The sequence below is a fragment of the Ambystoma mexicanum genome, chromosome 4p (assembly GCF_040938575.1).
Source record: "Ambystoma mexicanum isolate Mex_15411 chromosome 4p, UKY_AmexF1_1, whole genome shotgun sequence".
In the NCBI taxonomy this organism is placed as follows: Eukaryota; Metazoa; Chordata; class Amphibia; order Caudata; family Ambystomatidae; genus Ambystoma; species Ambystoma mexicanum.
In genome coordinates, this window is record NC_090927.1 from 882,483,915 (window position 1) to 882,507,373 (window position 23,459).

A 23,459-nucleotide genomic window follows, 5' to 3' on the forward strand; every position below is an offset into this window, starting at 1 on the left:
AGGAATGGCCTAGGCGACACCATATGACACAGCCTCCATTATTCCTGGAACTGATTCAGCGGGGCCGCACACCGGAGTCTTGGTGAAGGGCAGTTAGCAAAACGTTAAACCTATTCAGCAGTAGGATGGCTACACCATCCTCATTGCTGATATAGAACCCTTAATACATATGGCACAAGTTCTCCTTTGATGCGTATGTCTGATTCACTAATGTACCAGGTAACGACTTTCTGACATTCTAAGCTTTTTCTACACCTGCCTTTTTACCCTGGCCCACTAATAACCTCACACATTCTAAAGCCATCGGAAATGACTCTTTGGCCTTTAACATTTCTAGCCTTAGCCTATGTTAACATGGTATCAAATAACCTCACCAGATTGTAATTTCTTTCATGTTGTTTTTCTATGTCTGCATGGGATCCATTTTCTGCTCCCTATATTTTCCCATAATCCTTCTCTAAGAAATCTACCTTTAGGACCACACTACTTTGTGTAATGTCTCCATTTGTAAGGAAATGAATGCATCTGTTTGATGTATCTGTGAACATTATTTTATCATCAAACCATTTTTATTTATTCTACCTCTCCCCCAGGAGTGGCACATCCATAATGGTCAACAGGATGCAGACCTATCACTCATCATAGAGGAGCAAAGCCAGCACAGTGAAAACATTGAGTGCATCCTCAGCTGCCTGCTACAGATGGGTACACAGTCCTGGATGGATTTTGTGTGTAGGCCTTTCAAAAGAGTTCCCCAATACTTATGCCAAATGGGCCATGCAAAGCCAGGGGTGTTTGCTTCCCCTACCTTGTATGGTCCATTAGGGATGCAGGCTGGAGAACTGTATGGCCGAATTTGCCAAGGGCATGCTCCTCTGTCGCCCTGCACATTAACAGGAACTGAAGTATTGAGATTGTGATGCTCCAGCTCAACTGTCCCGTGCAGAAGCCGGAGGTCTACCATGTGAGGTGACATGAGGCAGTGTCTGTCGTCTGGGGTGGGCTGCAGATAAGAAAAGCAGTATATATGAATGAGCTAGTGTGTATGATTTATGAGTTCATGCATAAATGAGATGGTTTGCATGTAGCATCAGTGTGTGTGAATTGATGTGTGAGTGTGTGTGCAGGCCACTGTTTGGGGAAAGGGAGCATACATTGGAGCAGTGTCAATCTGCATGGATATTTTCTTCATATATACATATGTCCTTTATGGGAAAAGTCAACATGAAGGTTTTAACATGGTAGTAGAGGTTATTGGCTACAATACTACAGGCAGCATGGGCATGTCTTCTTTGCAGTGGGTATAGTCTTTTTACTGGAAGCATGGGCAAAGCCAGCATGATGAGTGTTCCTATGGGGGCAGGCAGCTGGTATGCATTTTATTTCTGTGGCATGACATTTTCTATTGCGATTATGGATAAAGCCAACAGGATGAGTCTTCTTATATGGCCATAATGGTCTACATTGGTGAAGGCAGTATGGACGTTTTTATTTAGAATGGCATGACATTTTATATTGACATTATGGACAAAGCCAACATTATCAGTGTTCTAATGTGCGGTGTTCATTGGAGTAGGCAACAAGCACATGTTTTTTTTAACAGTGGGCATAACATGTCTTACTTGTATTATTGGCAAAACCAACATAATCATCTGGAGAGGTTATTGGTGCAGGCAGTTTGCACATATTTTCTTAAGTATAGCTAGCATTTTTACTGGTATTATGGGCAGGGCTAACATGATGATGAGTGTTCTTATGTGGCTGGGGATAACAGGGGCAGGCAACATGCACATGTTTTGTTGGGACTGTGAATAATACTCCTGTATAGGGTCTCCTCTATGGAGGGTGACTTTCCTCCCAAATACGTTGTCCCAGATATGAGTGGTAACAAAGTGACAAAGGATTTAGGTGAAAAGGCGGCACACACCACTTGTGTATCTAGACTAAAGGCAAAGAGAAAGACAATAGGTTAGGAACGTTACAGGTTAGTTCCCTCTTTGTCTTACATATCCCCCCAGTAAATAAGGTACCTATGGAATTAGAATATCTGTGTAGGATACTTAAAAAGCTGCCCGGAAGGAAGCCCATAGGTCAGAAAAGACCGCCCAGTGATTAGGATCAACAGATCAGATGTTAGTGAGCAATGTCCAATTGGATCTGACCCAACGACACAAGGACAAAAATGACTGAACAGGAACTAATGCATTAATAGTCCACGGTCAAACTACAGTCAGGATTCCAATAAGCAAAATCAACAATCAAGGAAGGGAATTAAATGGAATCTCCAGAGTCAAAAAGAAAAATAGTAATCCATAAGGTAATGTTTCACAGAATACAAAAGGAGAGTCTTGGGAGAGCGAAGTAATCCAGAGAATCAATGGACATGGCAGAGTTCAGCAACAAGCAAGGTCAGCAACAGGCAAGCAAAAAAAAAGAAACACCAAAAAGTAAAGGAGGATCCAATAGCTTATCCAGGTATGACAAGACCAAAGTCAGCAACAGAGAGCAGAGGGGATTTTGAGAAACCTGAAGGTGTCTCACTGTCTGAACCCTGGGGATCACTTTCTAAAGTGGCCAGATCACGGCCATCACCCTTGGATCCAGACCATGGGGGTGGACAAGTACAGGAGGATCACCTGGGAGAGGGGTCCTCAGGGAATGGCGGTGACACATCCGATGGTGAGATGCAATATTTCCCCCCTTTTGACAATTCCTCCAGCTTAATAGGTTATTCTAAACCCTGTCCCACCCCCCCACCCTAATTCCAACAAGTACCATTTCAGAAAGGAGGTGTGGGAGAACCATGAGAAAGAAATTGCAACTGACATCTCGTTTCAGATATGCCACTACCCGACATTTCTTCAGCTGAAATAGAATATTGTGAAACCAGTTCCATTATGCCCCATACCTTTCTGTAAAACCACACCAACACATTTATTTACTGTCACACACTCACCCTGTTTATTTGAAAAAATACCTTCAGAGTTGTTCCCTAATTAATCTGAAAAACCACAACCCCCACAATCCCTCCACAGTGGCTTTCTCTACAAACACTGAGACAAGGAAGTGGGGAGCTGAAAGAAAGAAGATCTCTCACAACACCATTGAGAGACAGAAGAAAGACTATGCCATACTAAGAATGGACTCCCCTGCTAATGAGGCCAGGCAGGATCAGGCCTCCTTTTCTAACTACTCACACCTGACTCCACTTGAGACTCAGAGGAAGTATAACATACGGAGCAGGAGAGCACACTTTGAATGAGCTGGGGATGCTGGAAGGTGTTGAGACGGCAGAGGAAGATCAGTTGAGCTGCAGAGACCCTGGGAGACCTGGAGGAGAAGGGAACCACCAGACTGGACTTTTGAATGCAGGAGAGGTTGCAATGAGGGGAGAGACCTGTGCATTCAGGAGGAAAAACCAGGGGCAACTGGGATCTCCTGGCAGTCCCACACCAGCGCTCCTCCCCTGTGCCCAGCCGGCAGGTGTCTGAGGGGCAGGCCTGACCTCAGGACACATCCCCATTGAGACTCCTGCAACTCCCAAGACACCATACTGCTGTTTTTGGGGAGCTTTGAAGTAGGATCAAAATGCACTGTAATTAATTTGGGGACTGGAAGTCCAAAACTCTTTTTTTTGGGAGAACTGAAGAAGGGTCCACACCCGGAAGAGGTGTCCACACTATTTTTAAAGCATTATGGAGAAGGTATAAGCCTGGAAGGGGGTTCCTGGTGGTCCGCACCCAGCAGAGGGAGACCCTGAGAGCGAGAAGGTCTGAGCCCAGAAGAGGGAGACTTGAACTTATAAACTTATAACTTATAAAACACCAGGGAAATACCAGCTGCAGAGTGGTCCGGCACCACGAGGGCACTCATTCGAAAGACTCTGGCTGGTCCCCTTTAGTTGAAACTACCAATACCAAGAGGCAATAGGAGAGGCCGGCATAAGAAGTCAAAGGGGTCCGATAAGGGTTGAGCAAAACCCTTTTTACAATCGAAAGTCTTTAATACGCTGAGGAAACAAAGTGAATTTCGTTACTGGAGGAAAATGTGAACCCGACTGAGGTATGCCTACGAATTATGGTGACCAGTTACAACCCTGAAAACATTGTTTTAAAAGAACTGCGTGAAGCCTGGCTGGGGGCTTTAAGGAAAGCCTGACTGGGGGCTGAGACCCAGACCTAGGTAAGAAGTAAATCTAGGGGGTCTAGAGTGATTTTCTTATGAATTGTGGAAAGTGTGAACCTGACAGAGGGATGCCGATAGAAAGCTAGCGGAAAAGAACCCTGATTTCTGATGAGATCATACAATTGTGATCTGTGTTAGAATGGCTATGTGAACCCGACAGTGGGTTGCCAAGAGGAAAGCTAAGGCAAGTCAATCCTGCACTTGTGATAAAGCAAAGTGAACTGTGTTAAACTGGCTAATGTGAACCTGGCTGAGAGATGCCTGTGAATGAGACAATACACCTGTGAACATTTGACAACAAATGTGAACACACCTGAGGGATGTCCACAGTGAATGGTTGTTTAAAGAGACATTGAGACTCTTGAATGTTACAAGTTGCTGTTATTTTGAATGAAGGGCTGTGGTGTACCTGACTGTGGGAAGGCCCACATTGCAAGAAGGATTGGAGCTCGGTTGAGAGGGATCCAAGGGTGAAGAGAAAACACTGACATGAAGATTACTGAAAGGAATGTTCGTTTTGTTGGTTATGGAACATCAGGTCCTCTGCGGCAAGAGACTTTGTATGAAAGAGACTTGGCCACAGAAGATCCTGATATTTTGGAAACAAATTGTACGCTTGTGCTGGAGAAGCCACGAGTGTGCTGTGCTTAAGTCGCACCTTGTCCCATGCTAGAAACTTCTTTCTTTTCTGGTGAAAATTATCCCACACTATTTTGAAACGTAGCAGTAAGGATTGGCAATCTTTTTTTGTTTTTTAGTAAAGGCTCTTTTTATTTGACAAGACACCAGCAGGACTGTCTTAACATTATTTGATGGTCGTAGCTTGCGCCCATCTTAGATTTAGGTTCAGATTAGGTGTTTTTCTCACCCATGAATACAGTTTAATAAGCACCCTTGAACTGTGATCACTTGTCTCTGTCTTTACTGTTGCCACCATGAGTTCCTTAAGAGTCAAAACAGATAGGGAAAATCCAGCACAGTGTCAGAAAATAATAAGACAGGAGTAGCAAAGCCAGTTGTTGGAAAATACAGTAATTCAACAAGCAACCAACATGGAACATACTTCATTGAGAAGTGCAGACTGCAATCTGCGTTTGGCTTATGTATGGTCTGAGATTGGCAGGAGCCAAGGTTCCCGGTAGTGTGATAGAGCCACGTGTCGTCAGTGTATGACGCAGGACCTATCACACCCGGATAGGATGGTTGTGCCATAATCAATGGTGGGGCGAGGTGCCTGTATGGGTGCCGAATATGTACCCAGACAGTATCCCCTCTCAACGGTCCCATGCCACTGTGGGTGTGGAGGAATTGACACTCCAAGAGTGGAGCATGAACATGGTCATTGGCTTCACAAGTACTGTTCTCACGTCCATAACCTTTCCAGTCTACCAAAAACATGCGCTTTTTGTGATGACTGCATGAGTCTAGTATAGCTTGAACCTCATACTCTAGATCCCTGTTGACTATGACGGAATGCGGTTTCGGGAGCAAACGTGCCCCGCCAAGATAGGGTTTTAAGAGACTAACGTGGAACACCGGGTGAATAGGCCAGTGTGATGGAATACAGAGATGAACAGCACAGGGCTATCATATTCAGAACACTGTAGGGTCCAATTAATTGATGCTGTAGTTTCTGATTTTTGGGTAGCTACACATTTGTCATAGACAGTCAGGCCTTGACAACCAGTAGGTAAACTGGATTGTGTATGCAATGAGCATCTGCAATTTATTTAGCATGTAACTGAGAATGTTCAATGTGCAACCATACATTTTTCTGACTGCTAGTCAAAGCAAGTACAAGGTTCTGAGCAGCAAGAATGTTGGTAGATGATATATCGGATCTATAGGGAGAGGAATGGGATGTTAGACATATAAGGCATAAAAAGGAGAAAATCCCAATGACGAGTGAACATAATTGTTTAATGCAATCTCTGTAAAGGATACAGCAGACATTCAGTTGTTCTGAAACTGCAAACACATGCAACATAAGTATTACTCAAGTGTTGCATTTAATCTCTACATCTGCCCATCTGTCTGTGGGTGGTAGGCCATCAAGAACCTCTTGTTGATACCAAAGGCATTGGTTAGAGCTCACCAAAAGTAGGATGTGAATTGGTTACCCCTGTCAGTGATTATGTTTGATGGCAATCCAAAAAAATGTAATACTTTTTTCTGAAACACAGCTGCTAAAGCAGTGAAATAAACAAAGTAATCTTGGTAAAATAATCGCTAACCACCCAGATGGTGCAGGTTGTTGATGCATGGTAACCCGATGATGAAATCTATCAATATCATATACCAGGGTTCATGTGGAATAGGCATGGTATGCAGTAAGCACACTTGCTTGCCGGTGTGTGACTTACATTGGATAAATATCACACATGGGAGGACGTAATCCATCATGTTTCATTTCATAGAGGGCCACCAACACCATCTATGTAACAGTTGCAAGGTTTTATGTTATCCAGGATAGATGGCAAAAGAAGAATCATGACTCCAATGAAGGGATTGAGGCACCCCTTTTCTTCTGTTGTAAACAGACGGTTTTGAATGTAAGGCAGGCCGTTGACCATATTCGCATTCAGCTATTCTGTCTCTTCAGGATGCATAGATGTTCAATCCTGGATGAATCCCAACAGGGTTGGATCAAGAGTGCAGACGCAAATCACTTGCTGTGTGTAGAGGACGGTTTCTTCTGTAACCTGGTACAGGGTCTTGGCATGACCATCCCCAAGGCGAGATAAGGCATCTTCTTTACCATTGCTAATAACAGGTCTATGTGTTACGATGAAGTTACACATTAAAAAGAATAGATGCCAGCATGCTTGTCTGGCACTGGAACATTTAATTGATGTAAGGGCTTTCAGGTCGCGATAACTGGTATAAACCATCACAGGGAAAGTGTCACCTAAGAGATAGTGTCACCACTGTTTAAGTTCCCTTTCCAACATTATGGAGTCTGCCTGCTTCATATTGATGCATAAAGAAGGCAGACTCCATAAGAATCTACAGCATTTACATTGTCATTAAATATGCAAAGACAAGAGCATTTGTATAGCACAGAGACAATTTGACAGAAATAATGTTTTGTTTCACCCTTCTTCTCTGTCATACAAACAATTCAGAATTCAGCATGGCATGAATAGAAGGTGTTGAAGCCTTACCCTTTACACCTCTGAAGAACATGTGCTCAATTTCTGTGTATTTCCACCCTTCATGTCAACGGACGTGTGACTATGTCCGCAGACTAACAGAAAACGTGTAATGGAAGCATTATCAACTTGACCTCTTTTTTTGGGTATTCTTTAAAAGAGCCTGTTTGTTTTTGTTAGACTGTGATTGTAATATGTACACATGCAACGTTTACTCATAGACTTTTTCATTACATACTCCTCTTCTTCAAATTTAATTCATTTTACAAATACATGTTCACTGCATTCTGAATATTGCAAAGAAAATGTTCAATTGCAACATTTGTAATATGTACTCCACTTGTTCAAAAAGAATTCACTCCATCATTTCGTAAAAATAATAATTTCCAAAATATGACATTCCAAAAACTTGCAGAAATGCACATACAGCTTTATTAATTTCTGCCTCACTTTTTCTATTTGTGGACAAAAAAACTGCTTGGATCTTTTCCACACTTGTGTGTAATTAGTGAAAAAATAAACATTGTAGAAAAAGTTTCACCAGACTCCTGAAAGTATCTTTCATGACAAACTGCAAAGATACACCAGTTACATACCCTGAAATGTTACAACCATAATGTACTATAATCATTTCAGGATGGTTCAAAGGCGTCTTATTTTAACATATGGGTAATGGTTGAACCCATTTCATGCCACAAACTCCATACCATACCACTTCCAATTTTTCAGAGCCTAAATTATGTGAGATACCAAGGTGCTCTGCATATATCTGCAGCCAATTCACCTGCAAATGCCCTCTAATCCAAAGCATCTTCCAGTTGAGCTCCATGCTTTCAGCAATTGAATCAATAAATGAGGCACTTGTTGCCCTGTCCTTTGCTGTTCAACTCCTCTTCCACAAAGAGAAGGTGTGATTGGTCGAGACTCCTGACGTCCATGGACATATGCAGTGTCTGCGGTGTCTGCAGTCCCTGCAGTCCCTGCAGTCTTATTTTCATGCAGGGTATGGTCAAAGAGCCCAAATGGCATGTGTGGCCCATTCATGCTTGTCCGTGGACATTTGGGGACAAGACAGTCCTTCTTCCCTTTTTGCCCTTATCTCTGTAAAACTCCCTGATTGGCCACATTCAAACAGTCACGCTCAGAGAGTGTATTTGTGCTATGATTCAGAGTCTGCTCTGCCACGACCTACTGTACAAACGTTTACAGATTTCTATTTCCAGGATCTACACGACCTACATTCCGAAATCTACATTTAAGAAGACACACTACAGGTATGTTTTAATTTTCAAAAGTAATATTCTATATCACCTTTTTTATAATATGACTTCAGGAATAACCTGTTTTCTATGCTGCAAAACATGCTTCACTGCTACACATATCACAATAGTTAATTTTACAAGGGATGATCCTCTTGTTTATATTCAGAACTTCCAAGAGCAGTAGGCTTTCGGGACATGCAAGGCTTGGGGGAAATCAATACCTGTATTTTACCATATATTGTGCCAAAGGCTGACAAAAGCAGTACAAAAGCAGCTCAAGAAATTGGTGGGCATGGAAGCAAAGCTATGGGAAGAAATACAGCTGACCATCGCTCATTATTGTAGGCAGGTGCAAGAGAAGAATCAAAAGAAAGATGATGTTAGGAAAGGTGAAGAGGCAAAGTTAGTGCAGAAAAAAGTTAGCCATTGAAGGGGCGATGTTGACTAGTCGAGGCGGATCGGGTTCACAGCAAGCAGCAAGCATGCTGAAGGAGAATAACCAAAGGCAGTTCTATCAAGTTAATAATGGATTTATACCACAGAGAAGGGGAGGCTTTCAAGGTAGAGGTTTCCAGAATAATCTGGGAAACTTCCAAAATAATCAGTGGGTTTCAAAACACGCAGAACAATAGTCAAGGCATGCAGGAGGGGCAAGTTAGGAGACCTACTCCTATGTGTTGGACATGTGATATGTCAGGACACTTTGCTTGCACATGTAGAAGTCAAGGATTCATACAAAATGGGCAATTCTCAAGAGGGGGTACCACGAACCTGCCTGCATATTCGCAGCAGAATGGAGATGGGTTTGCTCAGAATTAGACAGTGCAGCGAACTCAAGCGCCGAGAATGCAACAAGATTTACAAACAAAGGAGGTAACAGGGCAGTTACAGCAGACACCCATGCAGATACAGCAAAGAACAAGCATGGGACAGTTAATGACTCCTAGAATAGGTGATGTTACTGGTGATGGAGAGAATCCTTTTACAGGTATGGGGATGAGAATGTGTCCACAATAGGACAGCTCACTGGGAGACTTGATGTGTTCTATACTATCAGTCATGCCCAATCCTCAGGGGAACCGAGGGTTGATGTCAATATAGGAGGCAAATCTTTGTATTTTCTTTTTTAGTCGACACGGGTGCAACATGCTCATGTATACGATTTAATTTAGAATTACAAGCAGCCATAGTGCATGGAGACATGGCTTTGCTTGATCGAAATGATTATGATGGTTGCCGATGGTGCACAGTGATTGCCATTGGGGAAGGTTACAGATTGACTGGCGTCACTGATGAGGATATGTTTAGTGATCATCCATCAGATGACGAAGTAATATTTGAGATGAGCATTACTTATTGGCTAAGAGCAATTAAACGTGAGGTTCCGTAAAAAATGATGTTAGCACAGAAACGCCCCGAGTATTTCAATGAAGACATTGCGAGAGTGCCAGTTTCATTATGGACAACAGTCCCCTATTATGTAGGCCTATTGAAGGGGTTCGGAGAAGTGAAGATTAAATGGAAACCAGGAGCAATTTTACCTCCAGCATGACAGTATCCTATGTCTCGACAGGCAGATGAAGGTATTTTAAGATGATATCTGCTATGATGTGAAAGGGCATCCTAGTGACGTCAGAGTCACCGTGTAATACTGCGATTTATCCTGTGAAAAAAGGGAAAGTGGGGTTGTGGCATCTAGTGCAAGACTATCGCACGATTATCCAGATTGTAGAGACCGAGTTTTTCAATAGAGTCCTGCAGATGAAATTATGCAACATTGATTTGAAAAGTGTTGTGTTGCAATATGTGGATGACATATTGGTCGGAAGCACCTCAGAGAAAGAGTGCAGATGTGATTCAATTCAGTTAATGATTAATCTTGCAGACAAAGGATATAAAGTAGACAAGGAGAAATTGCAGTATTGTCAGGAAGAAGTGTTGTACATAGGCCAGTTAATTTCACGTGAGGGAAAGAAAGTTACTCCTAAGAGGGCTGAGGCTATTTCGAAACAGGAAAGCGACTCAGGATAAAGCACATGCAAAGATTTTTGGGACTGTGTAACTATGTAAGAGCATGGGTCTTTGATTATAGTTCATACATAAGGCCCTTGTTGCAAGCTCTGAAAAAAGCACAGTCGAATCATGAGATAATTGTTTGGACTGAGGAAATTGAAGAAGGGTTTGATGAGTTGAAAAAGGTAATTTGCACAGCTCCAGTTTTGGGGATTGCCAATTATGCTAAGGAATTCTTTTTGTTCTCACACACAAATGGCACTGTTATGACAGCTGTAATTACACAGAGAACCACATGGGGGTACAAGCCCCTTGCATATTACAGTGGAATTCTACAACCAGTAATGAGGGGTCACTTCCCGTGCCAACAATCTTTGGCAGCCACCACGTTCACCATTGAGAAGGCTACTAGCATCGTAATGGGGTGTTCCATGACATTATTTGTTGAACATGCGTTGTTTGCATTTTGGAAAAACCTAAAGGCACATTGACCTCTCAAAGAGCTTCTGCCTATGAGGTAGTCATATCACATCTGTCCATTAAAACAGTCTGATGCAAAATGGTGAATCCTGCCATGTTGTAGCAAAACCACTGGCAGAGACGAGCATGTACATGATTGCTAGAATTATGAGGAGTTCTATGATGAAATCCCAAGGGTGAAGGAAAATGTGTTGGCAGTTGGAGAGATTCTTTTTATTGATGGTTCTTCTATGATAGATCACAATGATGGACAAAGATATACAGGTGCTGCAGTGGTGAAGCACATGGCCAATGGAGAGTTTGAAGTATTGATAAGTGTATGACTACCGTCTCACTTTTCGGCACAGGCTGCAAAATTAGGGGCGCTGATTATCGCACTCCAGAGACACGCTGACCAGGAAGTAACAGTGTACAGCGACTCCACCTATGTAACGTCAACAGTCCATGCAGAACTAGCATGTTGGAAAAAGAGGGGCTACCTCCGAGTGGACGCGGTCTAGTGCAGCACGCAGCCTTATTGGACAGACTCATTAAAGCACTACAACTCCCAGTTGCCATCACAGTCGTTAAATACGGAGCACACACTAAAAGAGCAGACTTTATCTCACGTGGAGATCAAAAGGCAGATGAGGAAGCAAAATGAGTTGCATGTTCAGATATTATCATGTTGTTTGATGTACCTGATGTGAATGAACGCATGGTGGTGATGATGAGTGTGTCCGAGTGTTATAATAATTTGTCTAGGAATCTGTTGGTAGAGATTCAAGGGGAAGAGCCTCCAGATGAGAAGACTTGTGGACGTGGAGAGGATGTTCTTTAAATTCCTCTGAAGCATTGTGGCGACAAGACAGCACTGGTAAACTGGTGATGCCTGTAGCCTTCTTAAGGGTGGCGTTGGAACAGCTACACTACCCTGTGCATGTAACTAGAGAGAGCCTCGCCACAACTATTGCATAGGATTAGTTAGTTCCAAATATAGTAGAACAAGTTACATTTTATGTAGTAAATTGTATCGTATGTCAAAGATTTACTGCTGGGCACACAATGCTCACAATTAGAGGAGTTATTCCAAGACCTAATAGTCCCCTTCAGCATTTGCATATTGACTATGTCGACATGCTGCAAGTATGCAATGGATACAGATGTATTATTGTAGTGGTATGTCCCTTTTCAAGGTAGACACACCCAGACTCTATCTGTGCAGCAACATTTCTAATATGAGAAGTATTTCCTAGATGGGGAATATGTGAAGTATTAAGATCAGATAATGGCCCTCATTTTGTTAATGAAGTCTTAGAACAAATAAGCTTGTTGCTTAGCATAAAGCACAAGTTTTCATCGGCGTATCACCTGAAAGTGAATGGAGTCTGTGAGAGACTCAACGGCTTGCTTAAAGAGAGAATAGCCCAATTGAAGCTTACCTTGAAGAAAGGATGGTTGCATTGTCTACCACTGGCATTGTATACTTTGAGAAATCAACCAGGTTCAGACCAGGTTCAGACCCCCATCTTACCCCCCATGAAATAGTGACAGGGAGGCGAATGATGACACCTCCCACACCTCTAGAAGTGATGCCCAGACAACAGCAGAATTGTTGGGAAAGGAGTTACGTGATTACTTAACATGCATGACCTCAAGTATCTCTGTCATTTCAGATCAACTCAAGCAAAAGGGGTGTGGGGCAGCTCAGAACACAGAAGGAGATGTTACAACAATTGTTGTTGAAAAACTATGTCTTCCCAAACCTTTCTGTGGTGATTCAATCCTAATCCGCAATTTCACAAGAAAGTGTCATGAGCCGCGTTTCAACTGCCCTTTCATAGTGGAAGACATGACACCGTATGCAGTAAAGGTGCAAGACAGACGTAATTGGATATTTTTCAGAGACATGAAAATCTATGCTGGAGAACACCCTTTAACCCTTCCCCTGTAGGAAGCAAGCATCGGGGAAGAACCACAGCACATGCAGACTAGGTCTATGATGAGGAGGAAGGATGCCGAAGCTGTCAAATAAAAAGACAAATAATATATTGAGCTGTGGCTTATTGTTGGGACACTCTTTTCATTTCAGTCACTTAAAAAGGAGTTAAGGGAAGCTATTGGTTCTTGAGCCACAGGAGTTTGTTGACATTGCACTGAGACATGTTTATGTCTTGATCATAAAGGAGAGCATGCCAGATTTGGAGTTCCTTTTCGATGACTGGAAGAGGGAACAGTTCCCTGATTCCTTTCTCACTGAGTTTCTTTTTTCGGAGGTGCCCATGGTGTTGCCCAATGACAACTTTTCACGGATCGCTCTTGCAGTTTTCTTGTTTATTCTGCGCACATACCCTGCACATGTGGGGAGAACTACTAGCGTTCATCTGTTTCTGCAAGATCCTAAGAATGGTCCAATTATGAAGAGATTGCTCGCAGCTATCATTGAGCAAATCCTTCAGCTTCCTGAGTACAGTGGGGAAAACACAAATGCCCCTATCAGTGGATAATGCACATAGACTGGTCAGCTTGGTGTTCTATTATTTGATTGAAGAGTGCACGCATCTTGTTGGAAGACAAACTGATGTTTGCACGTTCCTGAGGGATTCGAGGAATATTGATATGATATAATATTTTATTTGTATCACACTCATGCACAGGTGTCTCAAAGCGCGACCAGGCAAAGGGAGGGGGAACAGGGGAGAAAACAAAAACAATCGATCATACTAGGCCCAGTAACATTGAGAACGTGCAAGTGCATGGGGAAGGGAATAAGGGGGAAGTACATGGAGGGGGAGACATTGGAAAGTGCAGAGCAAAGGGGAAAACACGATAAAGAATAAGTAAGTAAATAAATAAATAAGGTGATCAAAAAAAGTGGTGGTGCAGCCTGTGAGTGGCAAAGTGCAAGGTTAGTCAGATAGGGTGTATCTGATAATTGCAGAAGAAGGGTGGGGGGCTGTATGGGTACAGAGGCAGGCCCCAGTGCAAGGGATGGCCAGGGGACAGTGTAGGAGGGTGGCAGGGTAAGCAGGTACCTGGGCCCAAAGGACAGAAGGTGGCCAGGTACAACAGTGCAGAGAGAGAAAGCAGACCAGCTGGGGAGAAGAGGGGCAAAGGCAGAGGCAAAGAGGAAGGTCTTGAGGAGCTTCTGGAACCATAGATGGTTCACCTCAAGTTTCAAGGTAGCAGGGATGCAGTTCCAAAGGGAGGCTCTAGCCAATGACAGAGATCTACCCCCAGCACGTTTCTTTGAAAAACGATTGACCCTGAGGGAGTTAGAGGTAGAGGAGCGAAGGGCTCGAGAGCGGAGGTATTTACGGAGGGATACTTGGAGGTATTTTGGACCCAGGCCCCAGAAAGCCTTGTGGACAATGCAAAGGGTTTTAAATTTAATTCTTTCATCCACTGTGAGCCAATGAAGAGAATTCAGAGCTGGAGACATACGATCCCAGGGCTTGAGGCCAAGGACAAGTCTCGCAGTCCTGCTCTGGATTAGTTGTAAAGGTTGGAGAGTGGAGGCAGGTAGATTTAGAAAGAGGCTGTTACAGTAGTCCAACCTAGAGAGAATCAGAGCTTGGGAGACAGTGAGCTTCTGGGGGAAGGAGAGGAAAGGAAGAGTACCTCTAAGGAAGTGCAGTAAGAAGTCTGACTTTTTAGAGACATCAGAGATGTGTGCGGAGAAGGAAAGTGCGGATTCAAAGGTGACGCCAAGGTTCTTAGCTTCGCAGGTAGCGGCAGGAGGAGGGCCAAGGGAGGCCAGCCAGAGAGTGAGGGGAAAGGATGGAGAGGATGTACCAATGAGGAGGATAATGCATCACTTAATGAAATACTAAGAGACATAATAGCACAGGTGAACCTTTATTCTGAGAAAACACTGAGAACTGAATGAGACTTTCGAGGGAAGAGATCCTAGAGTCTGTGGAATAAAGTACTTTGTTTCATGCTGAAGGAGAATCTTCATGTCTTCTAGTGAAAGGCCAATTTGTGGTCTTCACTGGGAACTTTTGTTCATCATCGTATAGTCAGCCAGCTGAAGTTGATCGAGGGAACTTGTGGAGCTGACTCAGCAGCTTCCAGTGTATTACATAATGTTGACTGATTAGTATTTCCTATCTAAAACGAAAGAGTAAAAATGGGCAGCATCAATAGTAATATCATTATGACAGATCATGAGAGACGTCCACGATGTGCTAAAAGCTATTGTTTTAAATGGTCTTATTTATGTGTGATTTACACTTGCATTTTGTTCATAGTGATGCTGCTCTCACTTACATTACGTACTGCTTACAATTTAGATGCAAACAGAGTAAAGATTCCTGTGTATCCTCCTATGCAGGAGGAGGGTACAGATGTGGCAACTACTAAGCAACCAAGACCCTATGTAATCATCCCTATTCCATTAGATGGTGTAAAATTGCCTGGGTCTATGACTAATGTTACCAGACATCTTTCTTTAGAAAAAAAGTGTTGTGGAGATTGTTGTTGAGCACCAGAAATAGGCTCGAAAGGAGAGACAAAGGAAGAAATTTTCTAGGAGTGAACCTACACAGGTAGCACATGTAAAAACACCCAGTCCACTGAAAAATGGTCCTATGATTGGTCCAGTAAGGAAGAGTTATGCTGACATGTTTCATGAGATAATAATAGAGGCTCATAAGAGAAGAACAAGACCTAAGCAAAATACTGGGGAGGATGATCATGAGCTAAATGATTACCTGGATAGTACAGCACACTTGGGGAATAACATATGGTATCAGCATATGAAAGAAGTGGGAATGGTATCAGCATATGAAAGAAGTGGGAAGGAGGACCTCAAAGGAGGAATGCTTTGTGTGTGCACTCCTGCCTTAGAGCATGGGAAAGTCTAAGATCTTCAAAGCTATTGAAATAGATGTCCTGACTGCACACTGCATATCACACCTGGTATTCTGTCGTACAAGAGGCCAGTTCATGGGTCGAACAGCTCTCAAATGGGCAACTGAATGGACAGATCCAGACGAAGACGACTATGTCCAAAATACAAAGACAAGGCTAAGAGATCCTACTAAGAATCACGTGATCAGATACAAAAAGCCTGGAGTGAAAGGACCTGGAATCAGATGGGAAGTAAATAGAAGACTTGAGAGTCCAGGAAAATCTGCAAATGGAAAAACAGAGGACAGATGCAGATTTGGGGAACTGGTTTATCACCAGATGCTTGTTAAGAGGGTGTAGTGATCTGCAGAGACTGGATAATAATGGGTCACCACCAGCTAACAATTGAGAATGCACAAATGCTGTTGAAGCCTTTATGGTCGAAACTTGCTAAACTACTGACCTGGGTCGTAGACAGAGGAGAACCCACGGATGGTGACTTTGGAGAGTGCAAAGCTATACTTCAGAAACAAGAGTACACAAGAACAGTTGGATAGAATCAGAACTGTGGTTAAATCTATGCGGCACAAGGAATGTACATGAAGTTACCCAAGGATTGGGACAGAGTATACACCCTAGTGAAGGCTTATGTTCCAGAATTGGTAATTCCCAAAAGTAATTTGAACCTTGACAGTTTCCCAAAAGCAGATGCTCACTTGAGGAAGAGGAGATCTGTGGAGCTGATTAATCAAATGAAGAGGGAGAACTATTTATCTGCCAAGTCAATAGAAGTATTTGACTCCATCCCGTATGAGCACAGATTGTTCGGCCAGACTTTGTCGGTATTCACATTGATCTTCATGCCGTGAATCCAGGTTGGAGCAAATACCAAATGACTGCAGATTACCAGATGGGAATTGCTGCAGACAATGAACACTACCATAACGGGATTCAATGCTATCAAAGAAGAGATGAGAGTCATACGATTGATGACTCTTCACAATCGATACGTCCTGGACATGATTACAGCAATCGATGGAGGTGTTTGTGCAAAAATTGTACAATCATGTTGCATGTTCATACCGTCTCATGATGATGAGAATGGCACCTTGACAGAGGCCATAGAAATGCTGACGAAACAACACATCCAGATGATAGACGAAGTAGAAGACATTGCTGATGACAGCTAGTTTGGATCACTCTTTTCCTGGGTTCCATAATGGATGGCAGACATGTTCAAGTTCCTTGGAGCCCTGATCATGTTGGTATTGCTTGGATTTTGTGTGATTTAGTTCATTTTATTTTATTTTATTTTATTTATTTGTAAAGCGCATCCGAGCCCGCGAGCAACTGGGCGCATAAAGCAGATAAAATGGTTACATACGATACATAATAATAGTTCTTAGCGGAGCAAATATACAGGTTATAGCAGTTTACAACATAGGTATATACATGTATAAAATTTAACTTTAACAAGAATGTACTATACTATACAGAGTTACAGATACACCAGTACATTCGAGGCAACACTATGTTAATGTAGTAGGACATTCATCGCGGGAATTGTCTTTGTCAAAGAGCCATTTCTTGACTTTGTGCTTGAAGACGTTGAAGGAGGGTACAGCACTTAGTGTGTTAGGAAGGGTGTTCCATAATTTGGCTGCCAAGACTGGAAAACTGGCCCACCCTGCTTTTTGTTGCTTAAATCTAGGTATGTACAGAGAATGTATTTGGGTATATCGCATAGGTCATGTAGAAGTGTGAGCTAGGAAGCGGTTTCTTAGGTAATCAGGTGCACAGTTAGCTTGGCACTTATGGGTCATGGTGAGTGTTTTCAGTGCTATTCTTTGATTGATGGGAAGCCAGCGGAGGTTGCGCCTGGTGTCTGATATGTGAGATTTCCTAGGTATGTTGAGGGCAGCCGTGATGGTGTTATTTTGGGTTATCTGTAGTTTATTGATGTTCCTGAGGCTACTACCAAGATAGAGCGCATTGCAATGGTCTATCATCGACATTATGAGGTTTCTGGCAAGGATGATGCAGTTAGAGTTAGAGAGAAAAGGCCTGCTGGCCGTTATGAGCTTGCATGTATAGGCTGCTGCTGAAGCTGCAGCATTTGTTTGTCTGTTGAAGGATAGAGTGAAGTCAAGATATATACCAAGTGTTTTAGTATCGTTAGACACATTGATCATGTTCCCATCGATCTTGAATGCTTTAAAGGCTGGGTTTAGTTTGTTCAGTCTAATGCGGGAGCCTAGAGTGAGGAGCTCTTTTTTCTCGTCATTCAAGCAAAGCCCGTGGTGGGCCATCCAAGACTGAATGATCGCATAGATCTCGTTGAGTGCTTTTGAGTCAGATACATAGTCACCTGTGATAGGGATGAGTATCTAGGTGTCATCGGCATAATTCGTGTAGGTGACACCCATATAGTCAAGGATATCAAAGAGTGGCTTGGTAAATACATTGTACAGGGTGGGTGGGACGCAAGATCCTTGCGGAACCCCACATAGTACAGGTAATGGTTCTACCAACGCGGTAGGTGAGAAGACCCTCATGGTTCTGTTAGCCAAGAAGGATTCAATCCAAGAGGTAGCTTTCTGCGAGAAATGAGCAGAAGTTTTGAGATGGTGGCATAGTATTTGGTGGTCCACCAAATCAAAACCACACTACTTTGTGTAATGTCTCCATTTGCAAGGAAATGAATGCATCTGTTTGATTTATCTGTGAACATTCTTTGATCATCAAACCATTTTTTTTTATTCTACCTCTCCCCCAGGAGTGGCACATCCATAATGGTCAACAGGATGGAGACCTATCACTCATCATAGAGGAGCAAAGCCAGCACAGTGAAAACATTGAGTGCATCCTCAGCTGCCTGCTACAGATGGGTACACAGTCCTAGATGGATTTTGTGTGTAGGCCTTTTAAAAGAGTTCCCCAATACTTATGACAAATGGGCCATGCAAAGCCAGGGGTGTTTGCTTCCCCTACCTTGTATGGTCCATTAGGGATGCAGGCTGGAGAACTGTATGGCCGAATTTGCCAAGGGCATGCTCCTCTGTCGCCCTGCACATTAACAGGAACTGAAGTATTGAGATTGTGATGCTCCAGCTCAACTGTGCTGTGCAGAAGCCGGAGGTCTACCATGTGAGGTGACATGAGGCAGTGTCTGTCGTCTGGGGTGGGCTCCAGATAAGAAAAGCAGTATATATGAATGAGCTAGTGTGTATGATTTATGAGTTCATGCATGAATGAGATGGTTTGCATGTAGCATCAGTGTGTGTGAATTGATGTGTGAGTGTGTGTGCAGGCCACTGTTTGGGGAAAGGGAGCATACATTGGAGCAGTGTCAATCTGCATGGATATTGTCTTCATATGTACATATGTCCTTTATGGGAAAAGTCAACATGAAGGTTTTAACATGGTAGTAGAGGTTATTGGCTACAATACTACAGGCAGCATGGGCATGTCTTCTCGCAGTGGGTATAGTCTTTTTACTGGAAGCATGGGCAAAGCCAGCATGATGAGTGTTCCTATGGGGGCAGGCAGCTGGTATGCATTTTATTTCTGTGGCATGACATTTTCTATTGCAATTATGGATAAAGCCAACAGGATGAGTCTTCTTATATGGCCATAATGGTCTACATTGGTGAATGCAGTATGGACGTTTTTATTTAGAATGGCATGTCATCTTATATTGACATTATGGACAAAGCCAACATTATCAGTGTTCTAATGTGGGGGGTTCATTGGAGTAGGCAACAAGCACATGTTTTTTTTAACAGTGGGCATAACATGTCTTACTTGTATTATTGGCAAAACCAACATAATCATCTGGAGAGGTTATTGGTGCAGGCAGTTTGCACATATTTTCTTAAGTATAGCTAGCATTTTTACTGGTATTATGGGCAGGGCTAACATGATGATGAGTGTTCTTATGTGGCTGGGGATCACAGGGGCAGGCAACATGCACATGTTGTGTCGGGACTGTGAATAATACTCCTGTATAGGGTCTCCTCTATGGAGGGTGACTTTCCTCCCAAATAAGTTGTCCCAGATATGAGTGGTAACAAAGTGACAAAGGATTTAGGTGAAAAGGCGGCACACACCACTTGTGTATCTAGACTAAAGGCAAAGAGAAAGACAATAGGTTAGGAACGTTACAGGTTGGTTCCCTCTTTGTCTTACATATCCCCCCAGTAAATAAGGTACCTATGGAATTAGAATATCTGTGTAGGATACTTAAAAAGCTGCCCGGAAGGAAGCCCATAGGTCAGAAAAGACCGCCCAGTGATTAGGATCAACAGATCAGATGTTAGTGAGCAATGTCCAATTGGATCTGACCCAACGACACAAGGACAAAAACGACTGGACAGGAACTAATGCATTAATAGTCCACGGTCAAACTACAGTCAGGATTCCAATAAGCAAAATCAACAATCCAGGAAGGGAATTAAATGGAATCTCCAGAGTCAAAAAGAAAAATAGTAATCCATAAGGTAATGTTTCACAGAATACAAAAGGAGAGTCTTGGGAGAGCGAAGTAATCCAGAGAATCAATGGACATGGCAGAGTTCAGCAACAAGCAAGGTCAGCAACAGGCAAGCAGAAAAAAAAGAAACACTAAAAAGTAAAGGAGGATCCAATAGCTTATCCAGGTATGACAAGACCAAAGTCAGCAACAGAGAGCAGAGGGGATTTTGAGAAACCTGAAGGTGTCCCACTGTCTGAACCCTGGGGATCACTTTGTAAAGTGGCCAGAGCACGGCCATCGCCCTTGGATCCAGACCATGGGGGTGGACAAGTACAGGAGGATCACCTGGGAGAGGGGTCCTCAGGGAATGGCGGTGACACATCCGATGGTGAGATGCAATATTTCCCCCCTTTTGACAATTCCTCCAGCTTAATAGGTTATTCTAAATCCTGTCCCACCCCCCCCTAATTCCAACAAGTACCATCTCAGAAAGGAGGTGTGGGAGAACCATGAGAAAGAAATTGCAACTGACATCTCGTCTCAGATATGCCACTACCCGACATTTCTTCAGCTGAAATAGAATATTGTGAAACCAGTTCCATTATGCCCCACACCTTTTTGTAAAACCACACCACACATTTATTTACTGTCACACACTCACCCTGTTTATTTGGAAAAATACCTTCAGAGTTGTTCCCTAATTAATCTGAAAAACCACAACCCCCACAATCCCTCCACAGTGGCTTTCTCTACAAACACTGAGACGAGGAAGTGGGGAGCCGAAAGAAAGAAGATCTCTCACAACACTATTGAGAGACAGAAGAAAGACTATGCCATACTAAGAATGGACTCTCCTGCTAATGAGGCCAGGCAGGATCAGGCCTCCTTTTCTAACTACTCACACCTGACTCCACTTGAGACTCAGAGGAAGTATAACATACGGAGCAGGAGAGCACACTTTGAATTAGCTGGGGATGCTGGAAGGTGTTGAGACGGCAGAGGAAGATCAGTTGAGCTGCAGAGACCCTGGGAGACCTGGAGGAGAAGGGAACCACCAGACTGGATTTTTGAATGCAGGAGAGGTTGCAATGAGGGGAGAGACCTGTACATCCAGGAGGAAAAACTAGGGGCAACTGGGATCTCCTGGCAGTGCCACACTAGCGCTCCTCCCCTGTGCCCAGCCGGCAGGTCTCTGAGGGGCAGGCCTGACCTCAGGACACATCCCCATTGAGACTCCTGCAACTCCCAAGACACCATACTGCTGTTTTTGGGGAGCTTTGAAGTAGGATCAAAATGCACTGTAATTAATTTGGGGACTGGAAGTCCAAAACTCTTTTTTTTGAGAGAACTGAAGAAGGGTCCACACCCATAAGAGGGTCACCCTTAAAGCATTATGGAGAAGGTATGAGCCTGGAAGGGGGTTCCTGGTGGTCCGCACCCAGCAGAGGGAGACCCTGAGAGCTAGAAGGTCTGAGCCCAGAAGAGGGAGACCTGAACTTATAAACTGATAACTTATAAAACACCAGGGAAATACCAGCTGCAGAGTGGTCCGGCACCACGAGGGCACTCATTCGAAAGACTCTGGCTGGTCCCCTTTAGTTGAAACTACCAATACCAAGAGGCAATAGGAGAGGCCGGCATAAGAAGTCAAAAGGGTCCTATAAGGGTTGAGCAAAACCCTTTTTACAATCGAAAGTCTTTAACACGCTGAGGAAACAAAGTGAATTTCGTTACTGGAGGAAAATGTGAACCCGACTGAGGTATGCCTACGAATTATGGTGCCCAGTTACAACCCTGAAAACATTGTTTTAAAAGAACTGCGTGAAGCCTGGCTGGGGGCTTTAAGGAAAGCCTGACTGGGGGCTGAGACCCAGACTTAGGTAAGAAGTAAATCTAGGGGGTCTAGAGTGATTTTCTTATGAATTGTGGCAAGTGGGAACCTGACAGAGAGATGCCGATAGAAAGCTAGCGGAAAAGAACCCTGATTTCTGATGAGATCATACAATTGTGATCTGTGTTAGAATGGCTATGTGAACCCGACAGTGGGTTGCCAAGAGGAAAGCTAAGGCAAGTGAATCCTGCACTTGTGATAAAGCAAAGTGAACTGTGTTAAACTGGCAAATGTGAACCTGGCTGAGAGATGCCTGTGATTGAGACAATACACCTGTGAACATTTGACAACAAATGTGAACACACCTGAGGGATGTCCACAGTGAATGGTTGTTTAAAGAGACATTGAGACTCTTGAATGTTACAAGTTGCTGTTATTTTGAATGAAGGGCTGTGGTGTACCTGACTGTGGGAAGGCCCACATTGCAAGAAGGATTGGAGCTCGGTTGAGAGGGATCCAAGGGTGAAGAGAAATCACTGACATGAAGATTACTGAAAGGAATGTTCGTTTTGTTCGTTATGGAACATCAGGTCCTCTGCGGCAAGAGACTTTGTATGAAAGAGACTTGGCCACAGAAGATCCTGATATTTTGGAAACAAATTGTACGCTTGTGCTGGAGAAGCCACGAGTGTGCTGTGCTTAAGTCGCACCTTGTCCCATGCTAGAAACTTCTTTCTTTTCTGGTGAAAATTATCCCACACTATTTTGAAACGTAGCAGTAAGGATTGGCAATCTTTTTTTTTGTTTTTAGTAAAGGCTCTTTTTATTTGACAAGACACCAGCAGGACTGTCTTAACATTATTTGATGGTCGTAGCTTGCTCCCATCTTAGATTTAGGTTTAGATTAGGTGTTTTTCTCACCCATGTATACAGTTTAATAAGCACCCTTGAACTGTGATCACTTGTCTCTGTCTTTACTGTTGCCACCATGAGTTCCTTAAGAGTCAAAACAGATAGGGAAAATCCAGCAGGGTGTCAGAAAATAACAAGACAGGAGTAGCTAAGCCAGTTGTTGGAAAATACAGTAATTCAACAAGCAACCAACATGGAACATACTTCATTGAGAAGTGCAGACTGCAATCTGCGTTTGGCTTATGTATGGTCTGAGATTGGCAGGAGCCAAGGTTCCCGGTAGTGTGATAGAGCCACGTGTCGTCAGTGTATGACGC